Raw genomic sequence first — 15,047 nt, 5'->3', positions numbered from 1 at the left:
CTTGTTACATTCCTTTATTGATTTTGAAAACTTTGCGGAACCGCAGAAACGTAACTAAAACTTTTTTTCCCATTTACATGCCACTATATCGGCGCTGACTTGGCATTAACAATTGCTCTGGTGAGAGCCTAGCGGTGACTTTGGGATAGGACAAAGGCTGAAAGCGAAGCACCCAAATTGTGCTGGATAATAGAGATGGAACTGAGGTACTGAAAAGTTGCATGATATAAACAAGTGTTAAACGTTAAATTTCAAAAATACGAACCCATGGGATCGAAATGGTCAATATGTGGGGTGGGTTCGCTGAGGTATTTTTAAGGAATAAGTGAGTAAAACATGCAAGCAGAGAGGATGCTTAATGCAAACACGTGTTGTATGCAATCATGAAATGGCATTGCAAATAGCAATAAGCGCATGTATTGTGATGTAATTAAGTCTATTTCGGTCATTGTGTCGACATAAACCAAATATTACTTGCGAACCCCTTCTACAAATATTCATGTTGATCATAAACACTATAACTGGTCCTTTTTGGTCCTTCCACACTGACACACATAACCAGGTATAAACAATTGTGTATTAATCACATTTAAAGCAAGTTTTGACGTTCCACGTCTTGCTGTGGCCCTTCTATTCGTTTTTTATTATTATGGTCTTATCATTATTATAATGCAGCACACACAAAAAAAAATTTACGGTGATATTTTAAAACTTTATGCTTTACATGGTTTCATTTTGTTATTGTTGATAAACGTTTCTATTTTTGTTTATCAAATACCAAAATATTGACGAAAATGTATGCATGTTTCAATTTATGATAACACAAGGAATCAAAACCCAACTAACAATGAAATGGAACATAATAGGAATTATATGACCATTACTAACGCAACAATTTGAATACAGTCGTTGTATTCAAATGTTTCAGGCGCGAAATTTTTATTGTTGCAACCCATACGACAACTGTTTTTGTGACGGTTTAACTCATTCGTTGCTTCGTAGATATAGACGAACTTAGTTTAGTTTTGCTGCATTACGCTTTACTTCTGTTTTTGCTGTAAAAGTAGAAAATTGTATGTACATGTCTGCTATGTGAACAATTACAACAATGTTTTTTATTACATTGGAGCAGGACAGTTTTGCAAAGCTGCAATCCGCCTATTTGAACCTGATGATATTTAAATTCTGCATTCGGAACTGGTAAAGACTTAGATTGAACGAAGGTGGAAGTGCTGCCAACATCTATCAAACATGCAACAACTGTAACAAACACTTTTCTATTAGTTTCATAATTTTCACATTTTGTTGTGGCAAGTGTGGATTCTTACCTAAAACGAGGATCACTATGTGCCTTTTGGGTTAATTTAAAAACGAGGATCACTAACTATTTGGGTTAACTTACTTGTTTACATCGTAACATTGTGTTTATTGGTGTTTTTTTCGAAAAAATCTTTCATTTAAGGTTCTGTGCAAGTTGACATTAACTGTGACTAAGAATGCATGTAATGATTTTAATACTTTATTGCACCAACTTTAAATTCCGTCGCCACCTTTATACACAGATTATGTGCTTGATAATTTGTTGTATTTGGGTAGATTGGACATTGTTAGTTGTTTTCTGGTTGTGTTCGTTTGTTGTCTGTTTTCTGCGGAGGTTGCGGTGGTTAAGTTGTAACCAATGACGAGAGCAACTTGGATTTACATTTTGAATGTATTTTGGGGAACAAGATGTTTTGTTTAAACCGTTTTCGAAACCCACTATTACCCGATTGTTCAATGTCAATTTTGTTTTCTGTTCGACAAATATTGTCCGTTTTGCCACTTGTCCATTCTGAATTGTCCATTCCATTACAAGTCCACGAACCTCCCTTGGAGGTCTATGTGTTTTAAGTCGAGTTGCATTCTGTCCGTTTTATAACTTTTTTATTCCTTGTCTTTAAAGCTTTACTGTTTTCGTAGATGTAGGGCGACATTGTTGTGATAATAATTTTTTGTGAAACGTCTGGTGATTCATGTTGTAGTGGTCACAAATTTATGACAACAACAAACAAACGAAACGTGGACGCAACCGTGTAAATGTCACATAACATAACTGATTAACAGGAAGACAAAAAAAATATCCCAAGACAATTAATCAAAAATGGAATTTTTGAAAAAACAAACCAATACAAACCTAAAAAAGGATAACAAGGTTGCCAAGTCCAACTTATCTCAAAGACCCCAGTTCCAATCGTGCTTTACCCAAGGAGCAGATGATGCTACATCCCAAGCAAGTTTTACCCAAGAACCAGACGATGCTAAACCCCAACCCAGCTTGACCCAAGGGCCAGATGATGCTCAACCCCAACCCAGCTTGATCCAAGAACCAGATGATGCAGAACGACAATCCCCCTTCACTCAAAGACCAGAAGGTGCAGAACGCCAATCCCCCTTCACTCAAAGACCACATAATGTTGAGCACCAATTTAGCTCCTTCCAAGAACCAGATGATGCTCAACCACAATTCAGCTTGACCCGAAGACAGGATGATGCTGAAACCCAACTCAGCTTATCTCAAGATCCAGAAGATGCTGAACCCCAACTCAGCTTGTCCCAAGGACCAGATGATGCCGAACCCCAACCTCATTTCACCCAAGGACCAGATGGTCCTGAACCCCGAGCCAACTCAATCCAGGGACAGGATAATGATGGTGTTCAATCTAAATTAACACAAAGTCCTGATGATGTATCTCATTATAAGTTTTCAACTAAAGATTTACATTGGCAGCAAGGTGACACGAACATCTACACACGTGGACCAGTTTACAACGCTCCTATTAAAATAGTTAACCTGTATGCAACAACACCAGAAACAAACGAAACACATCAAGATGTTCAGTTTGTTGAAGATCTGATGTTGTTACTCAAACAACGGGTGGAAGTTATCGCTAGTGAAGAATCGTCCCTAGCAAACATTGCTGAACGGAAAATAACACCTGCCAACCTTGCCATAGTAGACAAACCACAGCGAATTGATGATGAGTTTCAAGCAGAAGGACATTATCGCAGCAGAAAGGAACTAGCAAATGTTTACAAGATAACGCAAAGTGATATAACTGGTGAAGAAATGTTTTATCGCGCAAAAAAAACAGCAGAACATGAAGCGGAAAATAAATTCAAAATTGACGCAAAAAACGCAAAACAAGATTACATGGAAAAACATGGAAACGTGGTCGGTGTGGTTGGACAAGCTGGAATAGGAAAGACGACCTCAGCCAAAAAGTGGGCCATCCAAGGTTTAAGGGGTGAGTTGTGCGGAGAGATTTCCTTTTTCTTCTACATTGAGGTCAGGCACATCGATTTTAAAAAGAAGATGAAACTTCTTGAGTTTCTTCTCTCCGCCATGTCGATTGAACAAGTTTGCTCCTCGGAACAAGAAAAAAGCGTTATCAATTCCATTTGCAATGATCCAAATGTTGTAATTATTTTTGACGGTTTTGACGAAGCAGCTTTTAAATCATTTTCCACACAAGTTGCCCAACCCCTACAACATTCAAAGTCCAGAGCGGAAAACTACCTAAAACATTTGGCGGGAGGAAACTTGCTTCCACGTGCTCGAAAGATTTTCACGTCACGACCAACTCAACTGTACAAGCTCCATCCTTCATATCGACCGAGGTTTATTGTTCAAATACTTGGATTGACTCCACCATCACAAGAGGAACTTGGACGTCAGATATGTGGAGACAAATACAACGATATAAAACAAAAGCTGGAGCAAAACCGCGAAGTATTTGCTTATTGCTATGTTCCTGTCAATTTTATATTGACTGTATGCTACATGATGAATTACGATGGAGATATTCAGTTTGTTTCACTCACTCGAGTCCTTGCTTTCACTTGTGGTCAATATCTCACAACCAATCATATGAGGGGCCAGGAAGGTGAGTTGGACAAACTGGCAAAATTGGCCTATGATGCATTTCTAAAGATGGAGATTGCGTTCAAGGCAAAGGCATTCGTAAAAGCAGGTATAAAGGAATGCACAGCTGATGCATTTACATACACGTCAGTTACAAAGCATGGGAATCTCAAGCTGACCATATTGGATGGTCACAAAGTTCGATATTTCTCTCATCTCATCTGGCAGGAGTTTTTTGTTGGTTTCTACCTGATGATAGTTATGTCCCTTGACCAGTTTGAGAGAGTCCTCGAACAACTTGCAGACGACAGATGGGAAGTTGTATCCAAGTTTGTTTTCGGGATTTGCGATTCTTCGGTTTTTCATCAACTCGAGCCACTTGTTCCTGAAAGCTCTCATCCGGATTGGGAGCAAAAGAAATTATTGCTTTCAAAATTCATTCATTCCAAACCCACGGTCAACAATAAAAATGAAATCATGCGAGTTTGCAGCTGGGCTCGTGAGTCAAATGATCCGGAGATTGCTTCAACTGTGGCCTCCTTACTTCCTGATGAGCTCGACCTTAGAGAATCATCTCTCCTTCCAGTTGACTTCGAGAATCTTCTCTTCGTGATTCAACACAGAGTGGCACCGGTAATATGAAGTTTTTTAACTGAATGATACGTTAACTGATTGGAGACATTTGGAAAACACCGCAGAGTTATGAATTGCTTGATATATGTGGCCAAACGTTATAAGAAATCCGCGTGCACTGTTAACTCAAGCTAAACCTCATACGGATTGTACAACAATCCGTGTTCTCAAATTCGAATAAATTTCTCACCCAACTTTTATTAACTTATATGCTACATTTATGAAAAGTATTAAATAACACAACATGTGTTATTTTCGTTTAAATATATGCAATAAAATTAAGTTTGTTGGATTGTTGACTATGTTAAATGTTATGTTATTTGTTCCATTAAAATCAGCTGAAAAAACTCGATCTCTCCTACAACAAGATCGGCCACAGGGGAATACCATTACTGGCGCGTGGTACTTTAAACATTGAGACACTTATACTGGAGGGATGTGATATCGGCAGTGAAGACGTCGAAAAACTGGGAGTAAAAACCTCGGAGTGCGTTGGAGTGGAAAATCTTAACAAACCGGTAATATAACAAATATCTCTCCAGCGTTTTGACAACAAATGTCACAAAGTGACAATTCTTATCGTCACAAAAACTTGTTCCAACTTTTCAATAAATGAAAAGAAATTGTCACACTTGAACAACTTACTGTGTGTTTTAGTTTACTGTTCCGCTTGCCTTGCAAAACCAAACTTCATCGAATATTCCAGTAAGATCCCTCTTTCCCAAACAAAACCCAATCCCTTCCAAGACTGCACCAACTCAGCAACAAACAAATGTAAAGCCTTCTGCAACGAACCGTTTTTTGTCTACACTTTCACAAAAGTTCCGTTGGTTTTCGAGGTGCTGAAAGTTTTTTTTACATCTTGAAATTGCATGGATTTATCAACCTTAAAACAATTGAATTGCATGCTTTATATTTTGCAGACCAAGAATTGTTACAGATTCCAGAAAAGAGAGTGAACAAAGTCAACAGCCTTTATCACAACAACGTACCTCAATATCTGAACAAGCGCACTGCTCGTCTCCATTAGCTCCCCAAAATTCTTGCGATAACAAAACGCCCCCACCCAGGCACCCTGTTATAACTTCCTCATCGAAACAAATGCAGATGTTTCTGCCACATACAAAGTCAAAGCCAGTTGCTACGGATCCTCGTATTTCTGGATCGTTCACCGATATGATAGGTAAACGTAATTTGATTGCAAACTAAACTTACTGCAGTAAATGGGTTATTTATTTGAGTAATAAAGAAGCAATCTTTTAAATCAAAAACAATAAACACGAATTTGTAACAATCAAAAGTTATGTTATACCTACACAGGCAGAGTCAGCTTTAATAAAAATCTAATGTGAAGTGTTAGGTTTTATTCCTACTTGTTTTAGCTGTTTACTATTTTATGTTTTGCTTTAACCTCTGATCTCTATTATTCAACCTACGTTGTTTGCAGTGGTTTGGAAACTGACGATGTCTGTGTAGGCGAAATATATGTATCTTGTTTCAAGCAAAATCGGTAATAGATTGGCAAAAACTTTCTGTGGGAAAGTTGTTAGGTATAAAATTTTCCACAAATTAAAGACAAAAAATATTCGACGACGTCATCACTTACAAAATGACGTCATTTTATTTATACTTTTTCATAAAACTGTGGTTTAATCATGTTTACGTGATAATTGTTAGTTCCAAGTTGTTTTACAAACAATTCCCTACAAAACTTGATGTCTGTTTTTTCAATTACGTTACTAATTAGCTCATGACGCCATAACTTATTTCAGTGTTTACCAAATAGCTACACCCATATTAAATTTAAGTCTTTGTACATGGGATGTTTATTATGTATCATTACACAACAACAAGTAAAATTTTGAAACCCAATTAATAGAAGGTAGCAAAAAAAACACAATTCCAAGCATTCCCAATGTTAATTGCACTGATTCTCACATATATGTTGTCCATTGATTTGGTTAAATCGCCCAATCATACGACAAATGTGAATGCAGTTGAGGGCCACATAAAGTCAAAATATCGGTCAGCAAGCCCCAACTTCCAAAGTTAGAGTGCTTTTACAGCAGTTGTTGCATTGACAAATAACTGCTGTCATCAGTAATGGTAAAGCTAAAATGACTGAAACAGCAGTATATTCATGCAAGTGAAGGTAAACATTCCGCCTCACACTTTCTAGCCCAATTCACCTGAACACATATCAAATTGTAAACCAGTTGGGTCACGGATCCCTTGTATACATTTTATGGGTCTGCGGACCCCCAACGCAATTTTCCGTAAGTCTTTCTATGTTTTTCGTTTCTTGCATAATACGTTATTATACTTTTTTGGGTAGCAGTTTAATCAACCCTCATAGACCCCCTGAAACTATCTCACGGGCCCCTTAGGGAGATCGCCGCAACACACTAACAAAGCCCCGAAATCAACTCCAAACAGCTGTCTGTAAATTAACCAATCGTAAAAATACAAACAACGGCTTTAAAATAAACATAAGCTGAGTTTTTTTCCTTTCTTCTTGGTGTAATTTTTTTTTCAAATACAAACATATCATTTTTTTCGAATCAATTAAAGCCACTATGCACAGGCTTTTCAACGCTCTGCAGGTGGAAAAATGTTCGCACTAATGATATTCATCTAAGCTTATTTGGTATACTTATAAAATTATAAAGAAGCACAGCACTTTCATGCTGCCAAATACAACTAGTGCATTTTGATGTACATTTGGCCCAATGTACATGTCTACATCCTTTGGAAGTTGTTACAAAGTAGTCTGTCAAATGCACTTTGCTTAGTTACTTTGCTGGTTTAATCCTCTATTTGGTTGCGAAACTCTGCTTCTCACACCAACCACATCAAATGAATTTTCATCGATTTGTTCTTTTATACCAGTGGTTCTTAACCTTTTTTCCTTGCTGCACCCCTTTCAAATCACCAACCAATTTTCGCACCCCCTTTCAAATCACCAACCAATTTTGGCTCCCCCTTCTGCAATCGTTTAAATAGAATAGACCTAACCAACCTTACTGATTCAGCATCCCCGCACACCCTAGGAACAGTTCTCGCACCCCTTGGGGGTGCGTGCACCCCTGGTTAAGAACCCCTGTTTTACACCTTAACGCTATGGAAACCTTAGGCCGTGTGATTTTGCCAAAAAATGGTCTTGTTAGTTTTGCGACATTCGTGTTATTTATTTAGAAGGAATACCAAAACTTGATGAATCAACTTTGAAGTCAGATCCATGGATCATATACAACCACACACAAATATACGTGGTATGTTGTACAAAAAACATAATCTGTTACGCTTTTTTAAATAATATCTGAAGCTTGCAAGTGGTGTTTTTTGTTACACTTTAATTTTATTTCTCATTAATGTTTTTTTTATCCAGAGCAACAAGCAGGAAAAATTAGAAGCAGGTTTGTTTCTGATTCAGCCTATTCATCCTCCTTTAACATACCTGTAATCATATCATAAAAATGTTTTGCTAAATATGAAACATCGTGTTCAATAATAAATGAAATACATAGCAAACAGATTTTGCGCAGATACGAATACTCCGCATTTTTGTGTGAAGTACGAAAAGGGTGCACTCATTGCCAAAGGAACACCAGGATCACGAATATACAAGTAAATGTTGCTGCACTAAAACCTAGCATACTAAATAATTTTTACAGACTTGATCTTTTTAATTACAGGTGCAAAGGAGTTAAAGATGAACAGCAGTTAGTTATGAAAGAACTAGATAATTCCATGTACCATATTAATGATGCTGTGTTGGAAGCAAAAACTATGTCCAAATTGAATCATGAAAACATTGTCCGCTACTACGGCATATGTATTAAAGAAACAACAGCAAACATTGTGATGGAGATGTGTCGCACGTCTGTCTATGATGTATGTATATAAATTTTCACTATTTTTAAAAATCGCAAAACAACGACAATATTGCAGCAAATTTGCTGAATGTTTATATGCGTTTAAGGTGGCATGTTTAGATCATATATATTTAAACTAGTCAACATGTACTGCGTAGCATGTCAAATTCTGATATGCAAAGAAAGTTCAACTTTAAAAGCCATTCTTTAATATTTGTAGTATTTCAATGATAAAAAGAACTTTGCCAATAAGGAAGAATGCATATTTATTGATAAACAAAAGATTTTGGTGGATGCTGTAAAAGGAGTCATGTTCATACACGAAAAAGGTTTTGGTGAGTTATTTAAAATCTATTGTTACGTTTTAGTCTACTTAATCAAATACAAAACTGATAAAAACTTATATGTGATCATAAATTATGTTTTGAATATATTATATCAACAGGTTTTTAAAACCGGTGGAAATGTCAAAAAAAAACTCATACAACCAAAATACTATAGGTATTCATTAAAAACCCGGTAGTGATGTTATAAAATAATAAACTGATTTGACAATTCGACAAAAAAAGGATTTGCAGCGTGTTGTGAACATCCGCTTGTGCGTATGTGTTAATGAACTTCATGTCAAACCTTTTTAATTTTATTTTGTTTTTTTCCTTGTTTATTGGCTTGAGAGATCTTTAAACTGTAAGTTTGGTTGCTGTTTTGGTAATAAGCTTACAACAATTCTTAGTGTTATGCACTGTTTGGTGTTTCAGTACATCGAGACTTAAAACCTCATAATTTTTTGATATCATTCGATGGAAACGTCAAAGTTGGTGATTTTGGGTTTTGCCGCGAATTGGATACAGGAAAATCACTTTTTGATGGTAAAGCCGGTGCGGAAAACTTTGTGGCACCTGAAAATTATGATGGAGACTTTGTAAGATCTATGTAACCCTTTACAAGTTTTTGCATGCATAGCATAATTTGGTAATTTTCATTTTTTTGTGTTTATAAGCCTGTTGGTCCCCAAGAGCCCAAATTGTTATTTGATTGGAGACTAAGTCATAGCGGTTTTTGGTTGACCTGTTAGAATTGTGGTAACGCTTTTTGCTAAATTTATGCTCAAACGAGGACAGTTTGCCTCAAATGCTGTACCAAGCTGCACAGAGAATTGATTCACAGGTTCATAAACATGTCAGCTTAAGGAAAAGGTCACTGCATGAACGCGCTGACAAGTAGTCAATTGGGCAGTAATACTTTCACGAGTTGCAAATAAACAAACAAATAATATTTTTGACGTAGAATGAAGAATCTGATATTTACGTCCTTGGTTTGTTTTTTTACTTCGTTCTGAGTGAAGGTGACCATCCCTTTGGTGATAAAAATAAACAACGGTACAACATGACAGAAGGCAACCCTTCCAACCTTCAGCCTCTAAAAAGTAAGCTATAGTAAAGTTGTGAATGAATTATTAAGCGAAATCCCCCTATTATGGATACCCATAGCATGTGTATAGAATCGTAATATTGTTATTTTTTAAGTTTTTTAGACAGTTAACAAACTGCTGTTACCGACGATAAATATTAATAATTGGCACATTCTATGCCTAATTGAAATATCGTTTCTGTTTATGCATATTTACGCGCTGTGTATTACAATAATTTTTGATATCGAAAAGCAAACAATTCATATTACTTGATGTGCAATAAATCTGTCAGGTAAAATTAAACCGCTTGTGTTGCGTCATTTCCATTTGAGAAGTGATAAGTGAAGTAATAAACCTTAACTTATTGTGCATTTAATGTTTCAGACAGAAAAAACGAACATCACATTACTATGAGCAGCTTGATAGAATCAATGCTGCAATTAAAAGTCGACTCACGTCCAACAATTCAAATGGTGGCAAAACATCCTGCATTTTGGAAAACTGAGGACAAACTGAATTTTCTTCGAGTAAGAATTTGTGCTTTACTGGAAAAATCTTGTGTCAAATTTAATGCGTCTTTACAGTTTTTATATTTGAGAACGTTTTTATCGATAACCATATTGTTCATAGCTCACTCCCAACCATGCACTTAATCGTAGCTGTAGTACTTGTAAATTGTGCTATAAAGTTTTGGTATAGAGGGGCAAATGATTACCCTTACATTCCCTAATATGTGTTTTTACAATAACTACATTTCCGTGACGCGCATGTTCTGATAGCCTAAGACTATACGCAAATACCGCCGTGCTGCTATACAGCTTTTTGGGGTTATCTTTGCCCTATTCGGAAAAAAAAAACTTTAGGTGCAGATGATTTGTAATGTTTTCTTAACTAAACCTTTCGGTTTAACCTGAATATTTTACCCGGATCTTTGCCTAGCCTGGAAAATTGTTCTTTCCACATCTCCTAATCCGGATTGTTTTACGCTTAAATAGCAATTTTATGCATCAAACCATGCTGCAGTAAAATGCTAAAATATAAATGTTTACTGTTGTCTACTTGTTACGCTTCATTGCTTTCCACTGTTTATAACATTACATAGCGTAAACACTCGATTAATTGATCGCCATTAAAATCGCACGTTTGGCGTAACAGTCAATTGTGCGGTTCGTCGCAGATGTTTTAGGTCAGGGGTCTCAAACACAAAAATTGTCCCGGAGCAATTTTCGAACTACTCTGCGCTACACCAATCGCACAAAAATATGTAGTTACATTACTATAAAAGTATAACTCTATGTCAGCTCTTTCCAAACTAGAGTACTCGGTTTCTTAGTGATTAAATACGCTATTTTCGCTGACCTCCATGAGCTCATGGCTTTACAATCTTATTTGCGTGTTGTTCTATGCTTTTTATGTCATGACACGTGACAATGAATGGAAGCATTTGATTTCTTTTTTATCTTGGACTGCTAGTCCAGCTCGGGCAAATTACAAAACGTCTGTTATGTAATGAAATGGTTTGGAAACGACTGTCTTATGCTTCTGAAATAGTCCATGCAGCCTACACAAGTGTCAAGAAATGTTGGTTGGCCTTCAGAAACGTAAACGTTCCTTATTCCTTCGCTAAGTCTATGCCATAAACACAAGAAACTAAACGAATTTTTAACTTTACGCTGTGATCAGACTAAGTTCGCATTATTTCATCATAATAATAATTTCATCATGAGAGTTATCGGACTAAGTTTGAATTATTTTGTCACAATAATAATACATGTATATGTAAAATAAATTTGTAATTTTTAACGTAGACATATCGGTGTGAGTTAAAGTTTTAACAATTTTCCTTTTTGAACACTCGACGAGTGAGTAAAACAAAAGTAACTTGGGTCATCTTTGACAAGATATTAACATTTTTTTATTTGCTAATGACGCCACGGGCCATGGAAAATTGCCTCGAGGGCCACATCTGGCCCGCGGGCCGCGTGTTGGGGCCCGTGTTTTATATACTCAATGCCAACATGCGTTACAATATATCAATGGATTTTTTTTTATTGAGATAATATTGTGTAGTTACTGATCCCATATAAGGTGATTTGTACTGATTTGTACAACCACTGTATAGATAACGTAGGACTTAAAAAACAACATCGGATAAACCGGATAATTTTTTTATCTAATCGTTTCCGGATTGATCTAGGTTAATGTACATATTTTTTTAATTTTGTTTACACTAATGACGTAATTGTCTATCTTGGTTTGAATTTGTTAGTTGTACTTGGTCGCACTCAGGACAAAAAATAGGGTGTTGTTGTGTTAAAACCTCCCAATTTACACTATTAGACTTTAATAAATTTATATATTAGACTTTAGTAAATTTACCAATGTAAAGCGGCCATCGTGTATTTTGGTTAAATTAAATGATATAATAAACAAGTAGGCTACACGAATACCAATATTTTAAACATTTTAGGATGCGTATGGATTTTTTGAGAAGGACCCAACATCCAAGCTCATAGCACAAATAGAGGAATATCCAGTCAAGTTATTACAGGACAATCCCGACAGCGAAGAAAAATTTCAAATTTCCGTAAAGCTTTTACCGGAATCAGTTCTTTCCGACAAAAAACACAAAGTGACGAAATGTGAAACTGTCGTAGACTTTCTTAAAGTTATTAGAAACAAGGTAGCTATTATTTTAAATACACGACTTACGCTTGCAATCAAATGAGTTTTTTTAAAAGCTAATTTTTTAATTAAACACACAATCCCCCATTGCTATGTTTCTGTAAAAGTTCTGTTATTGGCTAATAAACATTACAGAAAAGTCATCACAACCTTACTCAAAAAGAAATGGGGGAGTTTGGTTATAATCCAGAATATGGTTGGGAGAAGTTTGGAGTTGCTTTTCTCGAACCTGTGCCCCAACTCCTTGTTCGTTTGTATGAGGTTTTTAAGGATGAAGAAATTCCTGATCGTCTAAAATACTATCCTGCAAAAGAGACAACTTCCATGTAATATGCAAATGCATGATGGTCAATTTTTTGAAAAAAATACTTGGCTGTTGATTCGTAAACTACTATTAGCTTACAAAAATAATGTATGCAAAATATTTTGGTTAAACCCAAACCCTATGTGTACTTAGGATGATAATACAAGTCAATATTTCCTTATAAAACTTAAAAAACGTTCGGCATATGCTGTTGCCATCGTCAGGTAATTAAAATTACCCGAGTGTTATGACTAAGGGGGTGACACAAAGTTACCGATGAAAGCAAATATTGGCTTGTATTTTTGTTTCTGAGTATACTAAGAATTGTTCAACCTTTTATAAGAGTGACGTAGTTGATTGAACCTTTTCTTCTCACCTTTCTGTGTATCTAAGCACGCATGTTTCCGCTTGTAAATTATATTTTCACTAATGATAAGAATTGTTTTTGTCGAAACGTTTTATTCTACATCGGTGGCAATTTTCAGCAAAACTAAGAATCGTACTTTGTGTACCTAATTTTTTCTCCTCTTTTCGCATTATTCAATATTTCGTTACCTATAAAAGGAGAATAGCTATCGTTGATTTTGGTCGGTAGTCACTTTGTTGAGGCGGAGAGAGTTCTCTACAAAAAAGAAAAAAAGCATGTACCAAAATATTTGTACAATATTTTCCAGGAAAGCTATGTTTCTACATTTCATTGTTTCAACTATCTTTTTTGTCAAGTGTATACAATTCGTACAGTTTTTCCGTGTTTATAGAAAAAAAACGTGCTTATTCTTATTTATTCCGCATTATGAAGTTCGTATTCAGCTCTTTTTTAACCAATTTCTTTTTTAACTTGAGACACGTTGTAATTGTACTATTTTTTATGTTTTCTATGCCATGTATCCCGCAAGTAGCCCTCACGCAATTGTTGTGCAACCTTGTGACCATAGGCGCCGAGTTTTACAAAAATGTAAGGTGGCGGACGTAAAGTGTGACGTCATTTTATGTGACGTCATAAATGCGTGAAACTGCAAGAACTTAAACTAAAAGCCCCAAAAACTCCCCATAGACTGTTTGTCAAAATTTTCAAAAAAATAACGTTATTTATTTTAGAACACACTGTACCGGTTAAAATGGTTTGGCAATATGCAAAAGTGTTTAGTCACGTTGTTATTGCTTTGTATCACCTAAAATAACTATTTATTACAGCTCAATCCAAGTGTACACAATAATATAAACATTCACTGGCAGACAATTGTTTGTTGGACGTCATAAAAAAAGCACTAACCAAAACAGGTTACAGTTTTAAGCCACGTTTTGTTGCTTTTTAGCCCGCACACTTATTTAAAATCTAAATCGTATTAGTTTTTACGATATTTCGTGCTAAACCGCTACAAGCAATCAAAAATATCCACAGTGGCCGCCACCGTGCTTTGCAAACCCAAGGTGGCGGCGCCACCCCGCCACCACTCACTCGGCGCATATGCTTGTGACATTACATATCACACAATTGGTGCTTATGATGTCACAACCTTGGCATTATTTTATTGAAGTCACTTCTTGTAAGTGTGACTGCCTCGTGTTTATTAGTGACTGTATGTTGTAGAGGCTGCATTCTTTAATAATAGTCCATATTTGTTCCATATATATTTGTTTCTTTCGTAACGGATAGGAAATTTGTACTGAACTGTTGCCGGGCGTCCAATGTGTAATTTGTGCATTTCTGGATCATGGATAACGTCGTTGTCAGACGACGTATTGTTTTTGTAAATAACTGTACTTTTCCGGTAAGGATGTTGCTTCAAGTCTTAGTTGCTAACATGATTTGATGATATGTATTGATTTCGAAGCTGTATTTACAGAACTTCACTGATCGCATTGATTGTTGCGTAAGGGTCAACTTCACTGTTGATTTCTGGTCTGTTGTCTTAACTAAAGTAGTACATACTTGTGCTCGTCTTGTTGTTGAACCTTCCAGCGCTACCATTTGTCCATATTGTCTTAATAAGAGGAAATCGCTGTGCTGTTTTGGCAAGTCACACCAACTAAAAAACAGCGCAACACATGCATTTAGTACACAAAAATATTCTAGATTATTTTATTATATTTATGAATGTAAAGCAGTGTAGTATAAATTGCTGCAGGATGCGCCTAAACGCGTTTGACGTCCGCGTTGTCCATCACTAGCTGTGCTCATTTGAGTGCAAGTTGTTCCGCTTGATGGTACTAATGCGACTTTAAACGCAACGCTAC

The sequence above is a fragment of the Phallusia mammillata genome, chromosome 4 (genome assembly GCF_965637545.1).
Source record: "Phallusia mammillata chromosome 4, kaPhaMamm4.hap1.1, whole genome shotgun sequence".
Lineage (NCBI taxonomy): Eukaryota > Metazoa > Chordata > Ascidiacea > Phlebobranchia > Ascidiidae > Phallusia > Phallusia mammillata.
This window is presented reverse-complemented; position numbering follows the sequence as displayed.